The sequence below is a fragment of the Eptesicus fuscus genome, chromosome 6 (genome assembly GCF_027574615.1).
Source record: "Eptesicus fuscus isolate TK198812 chromosome 6, DD_ASM_mEF_20220401, whole genome shotgun sequence".
In the NCBI taxonomy this organism is placed as follows: Eukaryota; Metazoa; Chordata; class Mammalia; order Chiroptera; family Vespertilionidae; genus Eptesicus; species Eptesicus fuscus.
The window spans coordinates 79,556,764-79,578,317 of record NC_072478.1 but is presented as its reverse complement, the minus strand read 5'-3'; the positions used below and the strand labels follow the sequence as shown (position 1 = coordinate 79,578,317).

At 47.5% G+C, this 21,554-nt stretch overlaps 1 protein-coding gene across 1 annotated transcript in view; it reads right to left on the bottom strand.

Annotated features, from left to right (window-relative positions):
* Positions 1-21,554, bottom strand: part of CYSTM1 (cysteine rich transmembrane module containing 1) — a 42,166-nt gene that overhangs the window by 604 nt on the left and 20,008 nt on the right. The window lies entirely within an intron of this gene.

Here is a 21,554-nt window from a genome sequence, read left to right as displayed (position 1 = left end):
TCTGTGTTTTCCGATGGTCTTAGGCTCTACAGCAGTGGTTCTCAAACTGTGGGTCGCGACCCACAGGTTGAGAACTGCTAGCAGGGTCGCCTAAGACCAGTGGAAAACACAGATATTTACATTATGATTCATAACAGTAGCAAAATTACAGTTATGAAGTAGCAACGAAAATAATTTTATGGTTGGGGGTCACCACAACTTGAGGAACTGTATTAAAGGGTCGTGGCAGTAGAAAGGTTGAGAACACTGCTCTAAGGGCTGGCAAACTATCATGATCCTGCTCACAAACTGCTCATTAGTTGAGACTCATGGAAACCAGGGCTGTGAATGATGGTGGCTTACTGACCCAGAACATGGCCAGGCCCACAAGCCACTCATCATGCTAGTCCTCTTTTCATGGCTGTTCGTACCACAGTGATGTAGACCACATCTGTTACTACCAGACTTCAAAAGACACCAAAGTAACCAGTCATCAGCTGGGCTTTAACTCGAATAACCACAACACAGCAAAGGAAGGTAGGAGCAGGCTGACTTGCATCATTAACCCTTTGCACTCGCTTGCTTTTCTCGATTCCTTTATTCTAATGCTAACCGTGTCGAGTCACACTCGACATCCGAGTGCAAAAGGTTAAAGGCTATGGCACATAAGAGTGAACAAGCAATCCCACTGAAATACCCCTCAGACCCCATAATGATATGTAGATTTAATCCAATTCTAATAAAAATCGCACCAATATTTTTTTTGTGGCTAAGCTGATTCTAAAATGCATGGAAAGGCAAGAGAAGTAGAACAAACAATTTTGAAAAAGAATAAAGTTGGAGGAAATCTACCACCTTACTTTAAGAAAGATCCTATCTAAAAAAAAAGGTATAATATGCAAATTAACCATCTCTCCGTCACAAAGACAGCGGTGCCCGAGTCCCCCAGTCCTGGGGGGGTGGCCGCTGAGAGCAGGCAGTGTGAACAGCCTGGAGGAATGCTTGCTTCATTGCCGTGGTGACGAGGCAAGCGTTCTGCGCCCGGCCGCAGAGAGCCTCTGGGCAGCGGGCGCGGAGGCCAGGCCCCGCAGAGAGCTACTCGTGCATGGATTCGTGCGCAGGGCTACTAGTTTAATATAAAACTACAGTAGTCAAGACAGTTTGGTATTGGCAAAGGAAGAGACACTCAGATCAAAGAAATGGAACTAAGGACAATAGACCAACAGCAACATGGTCAGCTGATGTTTGACGAATAAGCAAAAACAATTCAATGGAGAAAGGGTAGTTTTTTTCAAACAAATGTTGAAAAAATTGGCATACAAAAAACCTAAAAAAACCCTCACATTTTATATAAAAATTAAACCAAAGTGGATCATATATTTAAATGTAAAACATAAAACTGTAAAATGTAAAAACAGAAAACCAACACGCAGAAGAGAATCTTTATGACCTGGGGTTAGGCAAAGAGTTTTCAGACCTGACACAAAAGCATGCTCTAGAAAAGAAAAAAAATCAAAATTGAAAACTTTGGTTCTGTGGAAGACACTGTTAAGGGAATAGTCTCCAACAAAGAACTTAATATTTAGAATTAATATTAAAGACTCAAAACTCCACAGTCAGAGAACAACTCCATTTAAAAATGGGCAAAAGACTTGAACAGCCTGGCTGGTGTGGCTCAGTGATTGAGCATCAATCTATGAACCAGGAGGTCACGGTTCGATTCCTGGTCAGGGCACATGCCCAGGTTGCAGGCTTGATCCCCAGTGTGGGGTGTGCAGGAGGCAGCTGATCAATGATTCTCTCTCATTGTTTCTATCCCATGCCTCTCCCTCTCTCTGAAATCAATAAAGACTTGAACAGACACCAAAGAGTAAATATAAGCAGGGCAAATACATACATGACATCATTAGGCATTTAAAAAATGCAAATTAAAACCACAATGAGATACCACTATTACACCTATGAGAATGGCTAATTGAAAAAATATCAAGTACTGGTGAGGAGATAGAGCAACTAGAAGTCATTCTTTACCCTTGGGAATACAAATGGTACAGCCACTCTGGAAATCAGCAGCAGTTTCTTAAACACATACTTAATCATATCCAGATATTCCACTTCTCTTAAAAGATGAAAATTAGGTTCACAGGAAAACCTGCACATATTTATAATCGCCAAAAAGTGGAAATAACCCAGCAATAAAGTACCTTCCAGATCTTAACAGAATACACACCAGCAGTTACACACTGATTTTGCTTGTGAGGCAGTATCCCAGAAGGGCAAACCTCATCCAGCCTGACCCTCCCTGGGCTTGGCCAAATGCACTGGAAAATCTGGAAAGACCAAAGGCTTTCAATTGCACTATTCCTCAGGTCCCCAGGGGTTCCATAAAAAGGTAGGGGGTCGTCCCTTGTCTCAACTGCAATTCCAAACTAATCTGTTTCTCATACTGGAGTTGTATGTAAAGTTTCTTTTGAAAACATTAGAAAAAATCTGAAAACTATCAATAAGTCTGAAATGGCAGTCATGAAGTATCTACTGTTCAGCAGGGCCTCCCCAGAGCATGGATAATCATATGCTTGGTTCCTACATGATGGATCCTCTACCAACCAACCACCCCAGGGGACACATTCTGCTTGAGGAACAATATCTTCTCTGTCTAGATTCAAAGCTGAGTGACATTAGCCTGACTGTCTTACTTGGTGTCTGGCCTTTCTGGAACTTGATGTGTTGTTGCATGCTTCTCTCCAGTTTAGCAAGGGTTCTACGCCTTCATGCCCAGCTGGTTCTTTGTACCTCTGAGCTTGTCTCTTCCATGCCTACACAAATGTCTGCTTCCCTCCAGACCTGAGGAGCCCTATCTCTGGTACTAGCAGTCCTGACTTCCTCTGTGGGTGTCCTTCACAGAATAGGAACTGGAGAGAAGTTCACCCCCCTCAATGATAATAGTGTGGTTAAGTCCAATAGACATTTCTGAGTTCTTATCTTACCTGACCTCCTTGCAACATCTGATCACTCCCTGCTTAAATTCTCTCCATTTCCAGGACACTCCATTCTCCTGGGTTTATGATCTCTGACGTCTTTATAGGTTAGGTTCATCATCTACAGGTCCACTTCAGTTTTCCTTAAAGCTCAGCCCTACATGCCACCTTTTCTTTTCCCTCCATATTTCTACCCAACTTGATCTCATTCACTCCCACAGTCCCAATTACCACCAATAGGCCAATGCCTTCCCCATATCTCCAGCCCAACCTCTTCTCTAAGCTCCATGATGACATGACATCTACACCTTGATACCTCAATCTAATATGTTCAGAGCTCAACTTGATTATCTTCCTCCAAATCAAACATGTTCCTTTCCTTTGTTCCCAACCCCCACAAACATCACCACTAGGCATCTACTTCCAGTCAAAAGCCCAGAAGTCATCCCTGACCTCTCCCTTCTTCAATCTCTGTATCCAGTCCATTACCAAGTCCTGTTGATTTTACTTGCAAATATTTCAAATGCATTCATGTCTCTCCATCATTCTCTACATGGAAGCTAAAGGGATCTCTCAAAATGCAAATTTGATCATGTCATCCCTTTGCTTGAAATCCTCCAATGGCTTCCCACCACCATTCACATGACAAAAATCAAAATGCCTAACTGGGGCTATGAGCCCTTTATCTTGCTCCTGCCTGTTTCTCATCTGTTTCCCAATATCCAATTGCTCTCTGTCGGATGTGAGGGCGATCTGGCTGTGACATCTGTCACCCCACTGATCGCCAGGGTTGATCCAGCTGATCTGGAGGGTGTCCCCCTCCTACCTCACCGATCCATGTGCATCCCTCCCGAAGCTGTGCGCTCGGTCGAAGAGGACGACCTTCTCCCCAGAGGAGAGGACCGGTCTTCGGTCAAGGGTATACGAGTAGCTGCGCTCCCCTGCTAGAACCTCCAAATAAGCTCCCAATTGCTGTCACGTTGATTCTAGTTTCTCAAATGAGCCATGATCTCTCTTGCCATTGGGCCTTTGCACCTGTTCATCCTACAACCTTTGCCTGAGGACACTCACTCATCTTTCATATCCCTCCTAGACTGTGCAAGCTGGTCCCCTTTTATGTTTTCATAGCTATACATATCTTCTTTTCATAGGAAAATAGACTGTCAATTATTACCTGTGGGATTTGTTTAATGTCTACTTCCCTCCTTACAGTTAGCACCATGAGGGCAAGGATGGGGTCTGTTCTGTATGGTCTATCACCTAATACACTGGAGCTGTTCAGCATTTACAGCGTGAATGTGGGTGCTTCCCTGGGAGTATGCAAAGGGCAGGTCGGTGAACTGCTCCTCCCAATTTAAAGTGCCCCAGGTAATGCTGTGATAAAACTGGGCTGGAATCTTCCAATCTGTGATCCCACTGGAGTGAAGAAATTATTTCTACCCAAAATGTAATATTTTTTAAAAAGCAATTCATTCACAGTAGCATTAAAACTATAATGTACTTAAGGAGAACTCCAATTTTAAAACCAACAATATGCAAAAACTATATGAAGAAAATTATATGACTTTATTGAAGGATTTAAAAGAAGACAAAAATAAGTGGAGAGATAACATGTTCATGATAGGAAGACAATCCTGTAAATATGTCAACTCTTTCCCCAAGTACTCTGTAAATTACAGGTCATCCCAGTTAAAGCCAAACGTGGTGGTTTTCCACAGAAACTGACACACACACTCATCCTAAAATCCAGATTAAAGAGGGAAAGATCAAGAATAGCCAAGAAAATTCTGAGGAAGAAAATGGGCATTTGCCAGGGCTGGGAAGATGTTTAACATACCAGACTTCTGATTCTAGCCCAGTTGTTTATGGAAACTTGGTATTTGACAAATCTCTTTTCAAATCAATGGGTAAAGGATGACCTAATCAATACATGGTGTTGGAACTATCAAAATGGAAAAAGAAAGCCAGAACTTTATCCTATACCATGATCAAAAATAAATTTAGGTGGACTAAAGATTCTATGTAAAAAATTTTAGAAGAAAATATAGGCTTATCTTTATGTTCTTAGAATAGAAAGTTAGTTTTCAAAGACTAAAACACATAAAGCATGAGGGAAAGATGATAAATGTGACATTTAAAAACTTTCATACTAGAAAATATACTATAAGAAAGATTAAGAGACAGGGAGAAGATATTTGCAAACCTATAAAAGTAACATACTAGTGTGTGGAATACAAATCAGTAAGAAAAGACAAACAAATAGAACAAAAAGGGGGCTAAGAAAATAGAAAGGCAATTCAAAAGATCTGTAAAAGCAAATCACCAATATAGTCAAGGTCACTAAAAGCGAGGGAAGGTAAACTGGAATAGTGAGATACCATTTCACACCCATCACAGGTATTAAAATTTAAAAATCTGCAAATTAGGTATTTGTCAAAGAAAGAAAAAATGGAAATTGTGCGGCACTAGTTGTTTATTCCAGTTACAGGAGGCAGCACGCCTGGAGGGAGCTTGGGTCTTGGCTGCTCAGTCCAAGTTGTCCAGGAGGCAGCAGCAGCAGAGGGCGGCCCAGCACGCAGCCAAGGCCGCCTGACACCCGGTGTCGTCCTTCTTCCTTTCCTGTTGCAACACATACACTGGGGGCAGGGTAGAGGCAGGGGAGGGACAGGGAAGGGCAGGGGAGAGAGAGACCCAGTCAGGGGGCAATATGAGCAGCAGCATCCTGTGCTGATAGCACTTAGCACACAATCTGCGGAGACATGTTGGCTGTCTCCCTCCCTCTCCAGATTGCTGCTCCACCAGGGGGGAGGCATGCCTACCTGGTTCACTGGTCCAGTGCCGCCATTTCTTGAATGTGTAAATAAAGGTGACATCTGCTCAGCAACGGTCAGACCACTGTTTCCTGCCACCTCCCCTTCTCTGAAACCCAAACCAGCACCTTTCTTGATACTTGACCAGTGATCCAGTTTGCAGTGAGCCCTGGCCTGCAGCCTGATGTGGCATGCACTGGCTGAAAGCTTTATACATTATCTCATTTAATCCTCACAACAGCGCTGTGTTACTATCACCATTTATAACTCTCAACACTGTCTGCAAGAGTGTGAACTAGTAGAACCCTTTGAAAGAAAACTGGGTTGGGGGGTATACACAACACTGACCCAGAAAACCTGTATCTAGAACTTTTCTACAAAAATAATTCTGGTGTTTAAAGATAGGTGTACGCTGCGATTGCTACTGTATCAAAATAACCCCAAACTATCAAGAACCTCAATTTCTGTCACCTGGAGACTGATAGCTAAGTCAATGCATAGCACATCAGAGAATACTTAGCAGCCATTAAGAAGAACTAGGTGGTTCTTCCATGTTGCTAAGAAATTAAGCAAGGGATAAAAGCAAGGTAGAGAGCAGTGCTTTGTTTTATTTGTACAAGGAAAGGATATATATACATATATATATATATATATATATATATATATATATATATATTACAAACACACATATAAACACAAGTTTCTGAAAGAATACAAGAAACTTAGAGGTCAGGGTGTGGGAAGGGATAGAGGCTTTTACTTTGCATTTTACATTTTCTCAAATCCAGGCTTGTCTGATTCCAGAGCCACACTCAGCTGCTCCTCCCGTCATTGGGCCTGGTTCTAGCATGCTTTGGACCTCTTCTAGCCTCTGCCACAAGCTCTAGCTCCAAGGGCTTTGGGGGCAGCTGGCATTGCCTGACCTGGGCTCCCTGGTGACACTGGCCTCATTCCAGGCCTGCCTTCCCATATCACTGTTACCTAGACATCGCCCTGGGCCCAGCTCCACCTAACCTGTGCTCCCGGTTATTCTTGCTCCTCTCATGGCCTGATCTGGCCCCTGTGACCCGGAGTCCCACCTGTCAGATGTGCCTTCAATGCAATTCTGACACCTCCCTCAGGCCTTGCTGACTTTCAACCCTGGCCAAACGCTAGGAAGCAGCAGGTATATCAAATGGCACTCCTCCCTTCAGCTCAGAGACCAGAATGCCCCACACTTAGGCAATTCCTAAGGCTGAGCCCCATGAGGCAGGAACTCCCTCTCCCCTTGCCAGGTCCCAAACACCCACTGCCAGGGTCCCTTCTACATGCCCCCCCTTTCCAGCAGCAGTGCTGGCGGCTTTTCAGAATTTATCAAACCATCCCCAGCCTCTTCACTCCCCTTTGGGTTTGGGTTTGAACAGGAGCCCACCTGAGCCTGGTCCTGGAGAAAGGGCACCAAGGGAGCAGGGACCGCCAGTCTCTGCCTCTGTAAACCCCTGAGGATTCAATGGTCTTCTAGGTCCCTCACCAGCCCCCAGCTCTCCTGTCTGTTCACCCGTGAGGGCGAACACCATGTGCTGGTCCTCTCCGTTCCTCAGCAGGGTCCCTCTGTCAGTGAGGCCCCACACTGCTGCTATCCACCTCTGCCAGCCTGTCACCTCAGCGGTACCTGTGTCAGGAAGTTCAGTGCCTACTCATCTGACCCTGAAAGCAGTGCCCACCCCACCCCTTGGCCTTCTTTTGACACTGGCAATACATACTCAGTGGGCTCACTGTCTCCTCTGTCCTGGAAATATCCCTTCCACATTTCTACTCTGCCTCTGGGGCCCTCAAACACCACCACGGATTGCTGGGACATGGGGCCAAAGCCTCCTCAGCCCAAGCACCTGCCTACTGCTCCTAGACTCAGCCTTCATCATTCTTTTCATCATTGGACTGAAGTCTATAAAGTCCTGCACACTCTGTGGTCCCAATGCAAAGAGGAGGCAATTGCATGAGGGGGCTACATGGTGTGGCCAGATCAACTAGAAGGTGGTATCCACATGTCAGTTTTTTTGTTTGTTTTTTAATCTAAGTACACACATTTTAATTTATTTTTTAAAATATATTTTTATTGATTTCAGAGAGGAAGGGAGAGGGGAGAGAGAGAGAGAGACATCAATGATGAGAGAGAATCATTGACTGGCTGCCTCCTGCATGCCCCCTACTGGGGAGCGAGCCCGGAATCTTAGCATGTATCCTTGACTGGAATTGAACCTGTGACCCTTCAGTCTGCAGGCTGATGCTCTATCCACTGAGCCAAACCAGCTAGGGTGTAATTTATTCTTAACTATATATATACTAGAGGCCTGGTGCATGAAATTCGTGCAGGGGGGGGGGGGGCGGGCAGTGTCCCTCAGCCCAGCCTGCACCCTCTCCAATATGGGACATGCCTCTCACAATCCAGGACTGCTGGCTCCCAACCACTCTCCTGCCTCCTGCCTGATTGCCCCTAAGTGCTTCTGCCTGCCAGCCTGATCACCCCGCTAACCACTCCCCTGCCGGCCCGATTGCCCCTAACTGTCCTTCCCTGCAGGCCTGGTCCCCCCCAACTGCCCTCCCCTGTAGGCTTGGTCCCCCCCAACTGCCCTCCCCTACAGTCCTGGTCACTCCTAACTGCCCTCCCCTGCTGGCCTGATCACCCCCAACTGCCCTCCCCTGCAGGCCTGGTCACCCCTAACTGCCCTCCCCTGCAGGCCTGGTTCCCTCCTAACTGCCCTCCCCTGCTGACTCCTAACTGCCCTCCCCTGCCAGCCCAGTCACCCCTAACTGCCCTCCCCTGCTGGCCTGGTTCCCCCCAACTGCCCTCCCCTGCCAGCCCGGTCACCCCTAATTGCCCTCCCCTGATGGCCTGATCGCCCACAACTGCCCTCCCCTGCTGGCCATCTTGTGTCCACATGGGGGCGGCCATCTTTGACCACATGGGGGCGGCCATCTTGTGTGTTGGAGTGATGGTCAATTTGCATATTAACTCTTTATTATATAGGATATATATATTTTTATATATTTAATTTTTAATATTTTTAGAGAGGGAAGGAGAGAAACATTGATGTGAGAGTGAAACATTGATCAGCTGCCTTCTGCATGCCCCCTACCAGGAATTGAGCCTGCAACCCAGGCATGTGCCCTGACCAATAATTGAACTGGCAACCTTTGGTGCATAGGACAACACCCAAACAACTGAGCCACACTGGCCAGGGCAACAATATATTTATATTTTAAAAACAGGATATGTATAAACATGACTAAACAGTAGGGCTCATGCTTGCAGACCTAGCCACACTGGTAAGTACACTCCCACTGTTCTAAACTTAACTTCCCATCATGTCACTCCTTTACTCAAAAACATCTGGGTTCCTCCTTCCTACCCACTTTCTCTTTGGCCATCTAGACTGTGCAGTCAGAGCCCATGGATCTGTATCCAGCGATGATCAGCAACCCTGCTACCTGGCCCTACCCATAAGGTCCTCAGGTCTCTCATAGCTAAATTCCCTTGTTTTGCAAGACCCAGATCAATCTACAAGGAAGGCTGCTTCTCAGCCCAGTGCAGCTCAGCCCTGACTCAGCTCCTTTTAGGAGGCTTTTGAGTGCTCTTTGGGAAGCTCCTTTCATGAATCAGGGAATCCAATTCTAGACACGTGCACAGTGTGAAGGCTAGTACTTGGCTGACTAATAATCCAAAGAAAAGTGTGAATTCTTTGCGCTGAAATTCTGGGCTTCAAGCACTAAGGCCTGTAGTTGGTGGTTGCAGAACTCTGGTCTCTGGAAAGTTGGTGAGGACAGTTTTCCTGTGAGGCGGCAGGAGCCAACTTAGGGCTGTATTTACAGAGTGGACACACAGCTGCCCTGAACCCCCAGCAGTGCTGAGGGCTGCAGTGGGCAACGTGTGCATCGCACATCCCTCTGGGGGTCAGAGACTACCCCGCCCTGCAACATACAAAATGACAAGCTGCAGCGGGCACCAGCTGTGCTCTCAGAAAGGCTCTGTCCCACTTCTCCAGGCTGCCCCCCGCACCCCCTTTACCAAAGCCCCTTACCAAAGCTGGCCCAGGAACATTTCTTCCCAGGAATCTGAGGTTCAGCAAGAATGTGTGTGTGTGTGTGTGTGTGTGTGTGTGTGTGTGTGCGCGCGTGTGCGCGCGCGTGCGCGCACGCATGTGTATGTAGGGTGGGTTCTCGTCAAATTCTGGAGAGAAGCAGGGAAGGAACCCTCCCTACCTGGTACTGTCACTCCAATCCAGGTCACACTTCCCAGACACTATTCCAATTTAGTGGGAGAAACCACAATTAGGATTTCAGAACAGAGATTTTAATCAGACATATCAAATTGGATTTAATAGACTCATCTACTCATTTGCCATGTAACCTTGGCAGGTGACAGCCTCTCTTTGCCTCAGTGTCCTCTGCTGTAAAATAGGGGCAACATTAGTAATATACATCCCACAGGGTTGTTGGGAAAATTAAGAGCCACCATGTAAAACACTTAGCAGTGCCTAGCACATTGTAAAGCGGTCAATAAATGTTCATTGATGTTATTACTGTTATTCAAATGACAATGACCCTTTAGGCAGACCCCTCCCTGACTGAGTAAAGAGCAGGCCTCTTGTAGACAGATTCAGACAGGCAGACAGAAAGAGGGCTCACCCGGACTCTGGGGAGAAGCCTCAGAAATAAACAAGAAGTGAGAAGGCAGAGTCACAGGCTGTTCTGGGAGCAAAGGCCTGTGAGACCAGCGGGGGCCTTCACTGTCTGGAAGCGATAACACAGGGCCAGCCCACCTCCAGGAGACCCATGCTGGAGGGGAACTGCCAGGAACTCAAGGTCCTGCCCTCACTACAGCTTGTGCATGCACATACACAGTCCCTTCACCTTGCCTTTGGCCTCAACCAACCACATGGCATCAGAACCCAGGTTCAGGTTTGGGGAAACATGGTCACATCTTTGAGAAGTATGACTCTGGGAATTCAGACAGGGCTCAGGACAGAGCAGCACCCAGGGCAGGAGGCAGGGAGCTGATACACTGAGCCTGGGACAGAAGAGGGACCTAGCTAGCATGAGAACAAACAGGACAGCAACACAGGGGCTGTGACCCAAGCGCCACAGACAGACCTGCATCCTGACTACCAGGCCCATCACTGAAGGCCCAGGTACCCCAGGCTTGGTGGCCACTCACCCCAGCAGGAAACCACTCAGTGGGCCTCACAGGCACCTGCCTAAACCATCTGCTATTTCTTAGCTTCCCCGTACAGACACTGACACCCATGAGCAGAGACACCAGCCCGCCTCCAGGATCTGGCTGTGCACCCCTTGAACAACCTTGTCCTCCTCGCCCTGCCAGAGGAATGGCTCTCCTGCCGCAGGCAGAACAGTGCCCCTCTCCATGTCGGCTCTAGGAACAGCTGCCTGATTCATTAGTGGGACCCTCCCAGGGCCCAGGCCAGAAACCTCGCCGAGGTTGGGTTACTGCGTGAAAGGCTTTCCCCACCTGACACAGACCTTTCTGCTCCCCTGAGAAGCATCTGATCTGCTGTCTGGCCAACTCCTCCCTTCATCCTCCTGCATCTACAACAAACCCCCAAAAGGCAACCAGCCGGGAACTAAAACTGTGGCCACAGCTAAGCATGTACTCGTGCCTCCTCCACTCATCCCAGCGCAGACTCATCTGCACCCCTTTCTTCCTGCTGGGTTCAGGCTCCATCCAGTTCAGCTTGCCCCCAACTCGGGCCTCCCCTTCACCTCCCTGACAGTGTCTTGATCTTTAAAAAGTGGGGTTGACAGTGGTGTCTGCAGTGAAGCTCCAAAGAAATTAAAATGGTTGGCAACAAGGTATCACTTGAATCCTATCCTCGCCCCTCCCGGCCCCTGCAGCCCTGTGCCCAAGCAGTAGGAGAAGGCAACAGTCAGCCTGAGAAGAGAAGAAAAATGTAGAGGATTCCTCCTCCTCAGTACTCGCCACCAAGAGGCTCCCGGCATCTCCTCTGAGGCCCTCCTGACTGAGGCCAGCCCATCAAGAACTTTCTGACTCTGAGCTGCTGCTACCGCACCATCATTACGATCATTTGAAACAGCCTCAGGAACATCAAGCAGTCCTTAAGAGGAAGGCGGCACTGAGACAGAGGGGGCCCAAGGGAAGTCTTCAGATGAAAAGGGCAGGCTACAGCACAGTACACTTTACAGAGCGCCCAGGTCAGAGCTGGGGGTGAGGACCGGAGGCTTTCCCTTTGTATGCCAGCAAGGTTTTCATTCCTGTGTCACTGGAACAGAATAAGAAAACAGGATTGTCTCAGAAATGGCTGGTTTATCTCTAGGGTTTCTAACTGCCTTAACTCGACTAGGAGTTCCCAAATGCAGGGCACAAGTCTTCTCCGTGAGCTGCCCTGCAGGGCCTGAGGCACACAGAGGGCAGCACGAGGTGGACGGGAACTAGGAGCATGCAGTGGCAGTCAGCACGCAGCCCCCAAAGCCTTCCAGCCAGGGCCAGCTAGCTACAGTGGCAGGGACTCACAAGGTCGTGTGGCACACGGTCTTGGTCCTCACTGTATCATGGGCTCAAAGTCTACCGGGGCACTGGCGACTGTCCTTGGCTATGCAGAAGAGGTTGGAGTTGGCTCATTTGTGGGTTTGGAGAATTTCCAATAAGAAATTAACACAGAAAATAACCATGTTCCCATGAAGGTAAGACTTTCACAACCAGCCATCTCCACTTCCTAACTGGTCTGGCAAATACAGAGGGGCACTGGCCTAAGGAGGTCTTTTCCTGAGGTAGAGAGACCCTTGACAGGACAGCTGAGGCCATCAAAAGCCCATTACCCCCAGGTGTGTACACCTTACCAATTCCTGAGGGCCCTACGACTGGTTCTAAGCTGATGCAAGGAAAACCAGACATTATGGCAACTCCGAATGCCAAGGTTATTTCAGAGAAAAGATTTCACTTTCCCTAGGAAAAAAATTACATATAATTCTAATTATGCTAAAACTGTTGTGTAAGAACTAGATGAAATGAAAACAGGTGACAAGAACCAGCAGACACAGAGGATACTACCATGCCTGCACAAAGCTGCACGAGTGTAAGACGAGTGGCCTCAGCCTCGGCTGTCAGTGGGCTCAGGGTTTCAGGTGCCAAGACAGACCCTAGTCTGGGGACAAGGCCAAAGATCAAAGATCAGCCTGACTGCGTCAGGAGGGGCAGAGTCAGTGAGAGCCTACAACCCCTAGAGCAGCCAGCTGGACGAAGGTGCACTGTCTAGTGCCATGCCCACCTCTGAGTGCCCCACAATCACAACTAAGTATTGTCAATGGCAGGTAATGTGTAAAACTGGAATTGTAACATTGTGAAAGCCTATCAAATATCAAAATGAAATATGATGTTACAAGTGACCAGTTGTGGTTACGTTGGAGTCTAAAATTAGATGGTGAGTAAAGCTGACTTTCAGTCTGCAAGTCTAGCCCTGGATGGAGAAGGGTGATTCATCAGAAACTGACCTTCAAAGACACCTTGCTCCTGTGATTTAAAACTCTTACCCGAAGAATTGAAAGCAGGGACTCAAGCAGGTATTTTTTATAGCCATGTTCATAGCAGCATATTCACAAGAGCTAAGAGGTAGAAACAACTCAGTGTCCGGTGATGGATGAAAGGATAAACAAAATGTGGTCTATACATACAATGGGATATTAGTCAGCCTTAAAAAGAAAATAATCAATTCTGACCCAAGCTACAACATGAGTGAACCTTCGAGACATTATGCTAAGTGAAATAAGATAGACACAGAAGGACAAATATTGTATGATTCCACTTATAGGAGGTTCCTAGAACAGTCAAATTCATAGACGGAAAGTATGGTTGCCAGGGCTTTGGGATGGGGGCTATTGTTTAAGGGTATGGAGCTTTAATTTGTGAAAATTAAAGTAACAGTTGCATAACAATGTGAATGTACTTACTTAATGCCACTGAACTGTATACTTAAAAATAGATTAAAAAAAATATGCCCTAGTCAGTTTGGCTCAGTGGATAGAGAGAGCATCAGCTCTCGGACTGAAGGGTCCCGGGTTCTATTCCGGTTAAGGGCATATATCTCAGTTTCTCAGCCTTGATCAGGGCACATGCTGAAGGCAACCAATTGGATGTATCTCTCTCACATCAATGTTTCTCTCTATCTTTCCCCACTCACTAAAAATCAATGGAAAAATACCCTCAGGTGAGGATTAAACAACAGGTTAAAATGATAACTTTTATGTTATCAATATTTTACCTCCCACACAAAAACCCTACATTGTTTACTCTGCTTATTCCCGAGGATTCCAGGTACCTCAACAAGCTAGGGAGGAAAGACACCAGAGCCGAGCTTCAAAAGCAGGCAAAACTATGCCGGTGGCTCAGGGACGTTCTGTTCCGAAGCAGTTTCAGATCTCTTCGGTTTGGAGCCTGAATCAATCCTGCAGTCTCCTGGGGCCAGCCTGGACTCCAGCCAGCTCCAGGCACATCCTCGTCATCCAAAAATCCACTCTGCCTGCCTGTGTGCCCACCTGCCTCCTGCTGCAGACTCTTCCAGACTGCTCCAGCTCTATCTCACAAGCCGGATGTGCTGAAGGAGAAACAAGCTGCTGTTGCAGACACTTAGCTCAGGCTCTCTCCCTGCTCACGTGATCACTTCTCATTTTCATAACACAGCCAACCCTGCAGGGGATTCCGGGAATAAAAGGCATCTTTCCCAACTCAGGCAGCTCACAGACCATTTAGAAAAAGAGCTAGAGACCTATTGAGGAAGCTCACATTGGGTGGGACCAATGATAAACACAACTGGATTAAAAATCAGGGCAGATCCTTACCGAGAGCTAAGAAGAGAGGAGTGTCAATCTTATTACTGCTCTGTCCTCCTTTCTCTTCCCTTAAGCTAATGTAAGAAAATTTAAAGAAACGATGGCTAGTGAGTGGCTCACCCAGAAATGGAAATCATATGATATTGGCCCTGGCTGTCACAGCCCTGGCTTCTCACTGATAGAGTCATCATGGCCTGACTCCCTTGCCCCAAGGAGGGGCAGTGGTGTCAGTGATTACTGCACGAGCTGTTATTTCATATCCTGCTGAGCAGCAGGAAAGATGCTTGGAATCACGGAAACAGTAATGAGAGAAAAGGCAAGAGTAGAACAGAAATAGACTCAGGAACCACAAATTCCCAGTGTCAGTTGGTCCCACGGTTGTAGTTGGTCCGATGGTTGTGGGTTATTGTTAAGCTGATTAACAAATTCCCAGTGTCAGTGAATGGCTCCTGAATATAAGACGACTGTCATGATTTTGGGACTAAACAGAAATGAGAAAAACTATTATTTTCCTGGTTTTCAGGCGCTGGATTACAGGGGGAAATGGAGAGGTTACTTTAAGGGGAGCTGGTCCTTTGGAACTTGTCCAAATGGGCAGAGATCACCAAGGAGGTAGCTGCTGGGTTCTACCAATCGGTGTCCAGGCACAGACGGGCACAGGCTGCTCTGTTATCGGCAACATTAGTCTGACTCACACCGAGCGCCGGCCTCAGGAGTCTCGTTCAAACAGCACCCCCTGAGTTTTTAATAAGGCAAATATTGCCGTATCGTTTTTACTGAACACAAAGTGTGTTGTTATCTTAGGTATACAGACCACAACTGGCTCCAGCACGTACCAGATTCCTGTGTTACTGATTAACAGTTCTAGCAGATATATTTATGCAAAACACCCCAGGCTGTTTTCTTCCTCCACTGTCAGGCTTAATTTTACGACAGTAAAAATAGTTGTGTTTTCACCTAAATGCACCTCAGTTTTGGAGGCCTGGTGCAGGTGAGTTCTAAGGTCAAGAATGGGACAGGGTGACCACTCTCAACAAACATGGAGAGGAGGTGACTCGAGGCAGATCTCACTTGTAAGGAGTGTCCCCTCCTGTGCTCTCTACTCCCGCAGCGCACTGCCCACCATTTCTGAGCAACAAAGGTCATCCTTATAGACTTGGAAGGAATGTGGGGGGGTGGGGGGGGGGGCTCTACCAAGTTACCTACAACGATGCCTGCTCCTCAGTAACACTGCCACAAGCCAACAGCCGCCCAAAGCCAATGACAAAGGGTCCTGAAAGCCACCACGTCGCCCACTGAGAGTGCCATTTGACAAATGTGAAGCTAGAGCTTTCCCCAGTGGAGAAAGAGACAGGGGTGCCTGGCCTGTAGGACTCTGACTAGAACTCTGCCGGTCTGGGAGACAGGGCCAGAGTTTAGGGAAGCAACTCCCTTCCATGGTCAACAAGACCAGTTCTAGTCAGCCTGTCACTAAAGCTCCATGAACTTTAGTGGTTCAGTGGCTCAGTGGTTGAGTGTTGACCTATGAACCAGGGAGTCATGGTTCTATTCCCGGTCAGGGCACAAGCCCAGATTGTGGGCTCCATCGCTAGTGGGGGGCGGGCAAGAGGCAGCGGATCAATGATTCTCTCTTATCATTGACGTTTCTATCTCTCTCTGCCTCCCTTCCTCTCTGAAATCAATTTAAAAAAATACTTTTTATAAAGAAAATGAAGAAAGTCTCCAACATCATGACCGACCAATCATCTTTCCATTGAAATAGAAGAAACATGCCTAAACCGGTTTGGCTCAGTGGATAGAGCGTCGGTCTGCAGACTGAAAGGTCCCAGGTTCGATTCCGGTCAAGGGCATGTACATTGGTTGCGGGCACATCCCCGGTGGGGGATGTGCAGGAGGCAGCTGGTCGATGTATCTCTCTCATTGATGTTTCTAGCTCTCTATCCCTCTCCCTTTCTCTCTGTGAAAAATCAATAAAAAAAATATATTTAAAAAAAAGAAATAGAAGAAACAGGCTAATCCTTGTGATGAAAACCCTATGGTGGGAAACTAAGTGGGGTGAGCCGTGGAGGTGGAGCAGGTGTTCGGGAGCCTCCAGTGTGTCAGAAATAACAGAAGGCATTGCATTGCTCCCCACCCACTGAGCTGGGTGTAGCTGCCCAAAGTGATGGGTTTATATATAGCACCACCGGTTTGGAGAACAGAGGGACTCTCAGCAAACTGGAAGCCGGGCAGACACAAACTAGGGCACACTCTTGCAGCCCTGCTGTCATCGGTAGTCAAGTGTCCCTCCCCAGACAGCAGCACAAGCAGACCCCAATATCTTGGGCATAGCATGTCCATGTCTCTTAGGAACACTTTATAGATGGGGAGAGGTGGCTCTAGCGTTGGATACCCTGGGGTCCTCTCTCAATGCCACCTTGAGGGTATGACCACCTCTCCCAGCTTCAGTTTCTTCACCTGTCAAATGGGGAAATAATAGTACCTATATCCTCACTGGGCTCTTCAGGGGCTTAATGAGCTAACAGGCCAGTGATGAGTAGACAGCAGGTATTCAGTATGCGCTAGCTGCTGTTATTACTCCCAAGACAGAGACCTAAAGGACAGAAGGCAGGACTCCCTTATTGCTGAGATACCCGGAAGCAACATGGGTATTATGTAAAGGTGGTAGGAGATTTATACACAATTTTTCACTCTGCACAATGAATTGAGGTCTTTTAAAAGACTGAACAAGAGACATAGAAATGGGGTGAAAGAGGCGTTTATTTCCCCTAAGTACTGCCTGAGCCCGACTCCATGTGGATGCCAGGTTGCTGGGCGATAACCTAGGAAGGCAAGGGGCACTGCCTCCTAATGATGTCACAAGCACACAGCCATCCTAACTACTTACGCCCACCAATAGCAGGCTGGAGCTGGTGACCACCAAGAATCCTTTCTCCAACCCCCTTCCTCACCACCCTTCTCCCCTGCTGGAACAGGGAATGATACTGTTCAGAATTCCTTTTGACCTCTAAGTTGAACCCTTAGCTCCTGATTCTACCTGGATAAAAATGCTGAGGACTCCAGTGTCATTTTCCACTCTAAGCCCCCAGTCTTGCAAAGGGCACACTCAGTAGACCTGCCATACAAGAGATGTGGAATCAATGAATTAACCAATGAGTGAACAACTGAATGAACAATCTCTCATGCACCTTTTACCGCAGTTGGAAAAGCTGTTTCTGGCCTGTCTTGTAAATAGGCTGTAGACATGGGCTTAGCTGACTATTTTCTTAAGCAACAGCAAAGCATTACTGATTAAAACTATGAAGACCCTGTCAGCCTTAAGCTCTTAAGGAAGGGAGTCACTCCCACTTCTGCCAGTTGAAACCCTTCAAGAGCTCTCGGCTCATTCTGAACCTTCCTGAAATGGCTGAGGGCAGTCCCCGGTATCTGAACCATCACTTTATCCAGAAGGGATCAGTCTGACTAGAGGAGGTCTTAGGGAACATCAAGAGAGCAAAGGGAGCTCAGGGTCCCGAGCCTGCCTGGGTCAGAGAGAGGGGACCCCACAGCCACAGAAGACACCTTCTCCAGAGGGGACCCTTGGGAGCCTTTGGGAGTTCATGGTTACCCACAGCTGCCCAAGGCTACATGGACAGGGCTTTTTAGGGGGGGGGGGGGTGCGGAGGGAAAGAAGGGAGAAGGATACTGATCCTTTATAAACTACCCATTATACACACACCCCCTAAAGCAAAAATCTATTTTTATCCCATTAAGAACAACTCAAATAACAATCTTGTACGGTCTCCCTAAAATCCTCCAGCTGACAAGGTCTCCTAGGTTACCAAATGAACTCATTTCAAAGGTAAATCAAAAGCTCAGAAGGAGCCAAGACGCTACTAAAAAAAGTCTAATTGAGATTTTTCCCTTAAGGAAATGCATCATCAGAGTCTTTCCTAGGCTGTCTCCCACTTACGAGCTTTAAGCAGGTGTGTCCCTGGGAAAAGGGTCTGATGCCGGGGACCCCAAGGAAAAAGCTCTTCACATCACCACACAAACCCCAGGAACAATCCCTAGAAGAAGCATGTGTGTGTGCACGTGTGCGTGTGTGTGTGTATGTGTGTGTTGTGTGTGGAGTGTGAGTGTGTGTGTGTGTTGTGTGGAGTGTGAGTGTGTGTGTGTGTGTGTGTGGAGTGTGAGTGTGTGTGTGTGTGTGTTGTGTGTGGAGTGTGAGTGTGTGTGTGTGTGTGTGTGTGTGGGGGGGGTTCTTACTCCCTTCTCCAGATTCAGAAGCTCTAGTCTAAAAGGCTGAGGATGGGTAAAGGCATCAGTATGGAGTGTGCCACTTTTGCCAATCAGCATCCCAGCCTGAACCTGTAAGACACCTGTGATGAATGAGGAAAAAGCCACTGAGCCCAGCAGTGGGAAAAGGAGGGGGGCAGCACTGGCCTCTCAAAGCCAAAAGGGTTACAGCCCTGGTAGCAGCAAGCTTCCTGGCTGCGAGCTGATAAGGCTTTCCCATAAGTCCACAGGAAAGTCAATACTTCCTGGAGGAGGGAGCCACTCCCTCAAGGAGCCAAGGCAAGTCTGGAACAGCAGAAAACCGGGCAGACCATAAATACTGCCACAATCCACTCACTGGTCTGTCCCTGAGGGTCTCCCATCCCTACCTGCCTGTGAGTTCAGCTGAGCGGGCAGGAGCCAGATCCTCTCCATCAGGTGTGCTGGGCTTGGGTTACACCTGCTATACCTGGTCCAGTTAAGCAAAAAAGGAGACAATAACAGCACTGACCTCTTGGGACTGTTATAAAGATTATAGGATCAACTCCTCAAAAAGCAGCTAGCTTTTTGCCAGGCACAAAACAAACAATAAATTATAGCTATTATTGTTGCTGTTATTCCATAAACTAGATAAAGGGCTAAATTATAGAGCTTTCCACTGTACTGAGATTTTTTTTCCTTTTTATTGTATTGGGGTGACACTAGTTAACAAAATTATATGGGTTTTAGGTGCACAATTCCACAACCATCATCTGTACACTGTACTGTGTGCTCACCACACCAAGTCTGTACTAAGGTTTTTAAAAACAAGAATAATTTAGAGTGGGGGAGAGAAAACCCCACATGATCAGGAGTGTTGAGACGAACACTTCAATAAGCAGTGATCACCGCTCCTTAGGCAAGGACTTGCATGTTCTAGGCTGAGATGCTGCTGAGGAGACCCGGACTTGATGAATTTAAAATGAAGAAGAAAACAAAATATGCCCAATAATACTCGCATGTAGCATGATACCAGCTGTAAATATACCCCATGGGTAGAGATTAACACACTAGTTGAACTTCAAAAAGGGACTGCATCATAAAAAAACTAAACATACACCAAAGATTTATACCAAAATGTTGACAACTAACTCTGGATAGCAAAATTATGGGTATTATTTACATCCTATAAGATATATTTCTGTAATTTTAAAAGTTCTTTTAAAGATAAGGTCCCCTGTCTGGCTGACGTGGCTCCGTGGTTGAGCGTCGACCTATGAACCAGGAGCTCACGGTTTGATTCCGGTCAGGGCACATGCCTGGGTTGTGGGCTTGATCCCCAGTAGGGGGAGTGCAGGAGGTAGCCAATCAATGATTCTCTTTCATCATTGATATTTCTCTCTCTCTCTCCCTCTCCTTTCCTCCCTGAAATCAATACAAATATATTTAAAATAAATAAAAATGTGGCCCCTTTCCTTTGTCCGAGAACTGTGGTGTAACCCGGGAGTCGCAGCCTGGGGTAGAGCAGAGCCTCGAAAGTCATGTTTGGAGAAGTCACTCTTCCGGCCCCTGATCGTGCTGGACTTGGTCACCACATCTGTGCTATGCCTGCCAGGCTAAGCCCTCACTGGTGACTCGGACACCAATCCTGGCATGATGTCCCACATTTCAGCACATCTCAACTCTGGGGAGCCACAAGATAAGCAGAATAAAGATTTCTTCCCCATGGCTAACCACACTGACCACTGGGAAGCAGGAGCCAGGTGCCTATGGGCGCCATGCCACACCGCCTGGGCACAGATCCTGGAGCCGGCCAGCTAATGCCTCATCATTATTTGGAAGAATAAGTCCTAGGAAAGATCCCTGCCACCCTAAGTGACCCCACACTCACAGGGAGGGCCCAACACTACAGTCTGGGCTCCAATCCTAGAGACTGACCTACTCTAGCCCACCGCACCTTCCAGTGCCCTGAGATGCCCTTTACCCGAAGCAGGCTTCTTTTTCTTGCCCACCAAACCAATTTCCTCATTGTTTATATCAACCTAACTTTTAAAAGCTGCTGTGAGAAGTGAAGGGAATGTGTGTGTTATGTTTTGAAACTGAGTAAAAGTAGTATTAGAGCAGAAAACCCAGGCTGCACCTGGATGCAAGGGGACAAAGAACAAAGAAGCAAACCAGCCTGTGAGCAGGGCAAGACTTCAAGCACTTGTTTCCCCAGGCCAGCCAGGTCTGGCCAACCCAGCCCGGCCCAGTCAGCAGGCGCCGGGCACCTCCCCCGGTCAGCTGAGTAAACTGGACCTGCAAAGAGTAGTTGCCTTTCATACTCCATTACCCCTGAGTGCTGGGCAGGCCAACGCTTTTGAAAAGCAAAAGAGAATGTTTTGCATAAAGTATTTGACTAAAACAGTCTGTGTCTCTGTGTGAGAAGATGAACAACCTGAGCCTATCTTTAGGAGCCGACAGGCCCCCAGTGTCCTCATGACCCTCAGGTCCAGGAGACCTAGTGCAGTCACCAGGGGGACTTTAAGGAAGCGCTGGGCCTACCTGAGCAGACCTGACAAGTTAACGCCTGAATTCACACGTATGTGGACTGAGAGTCAAGGTTGGTGCTGAGCCCAGTACACTTACTCAAGACCAGCCTCATCTGCTTTTGTGAGAAGGAAGAGCTGCAACTGAGTGTCGCCAGAGGGAACTCCTCCTACTCACAGAGCCT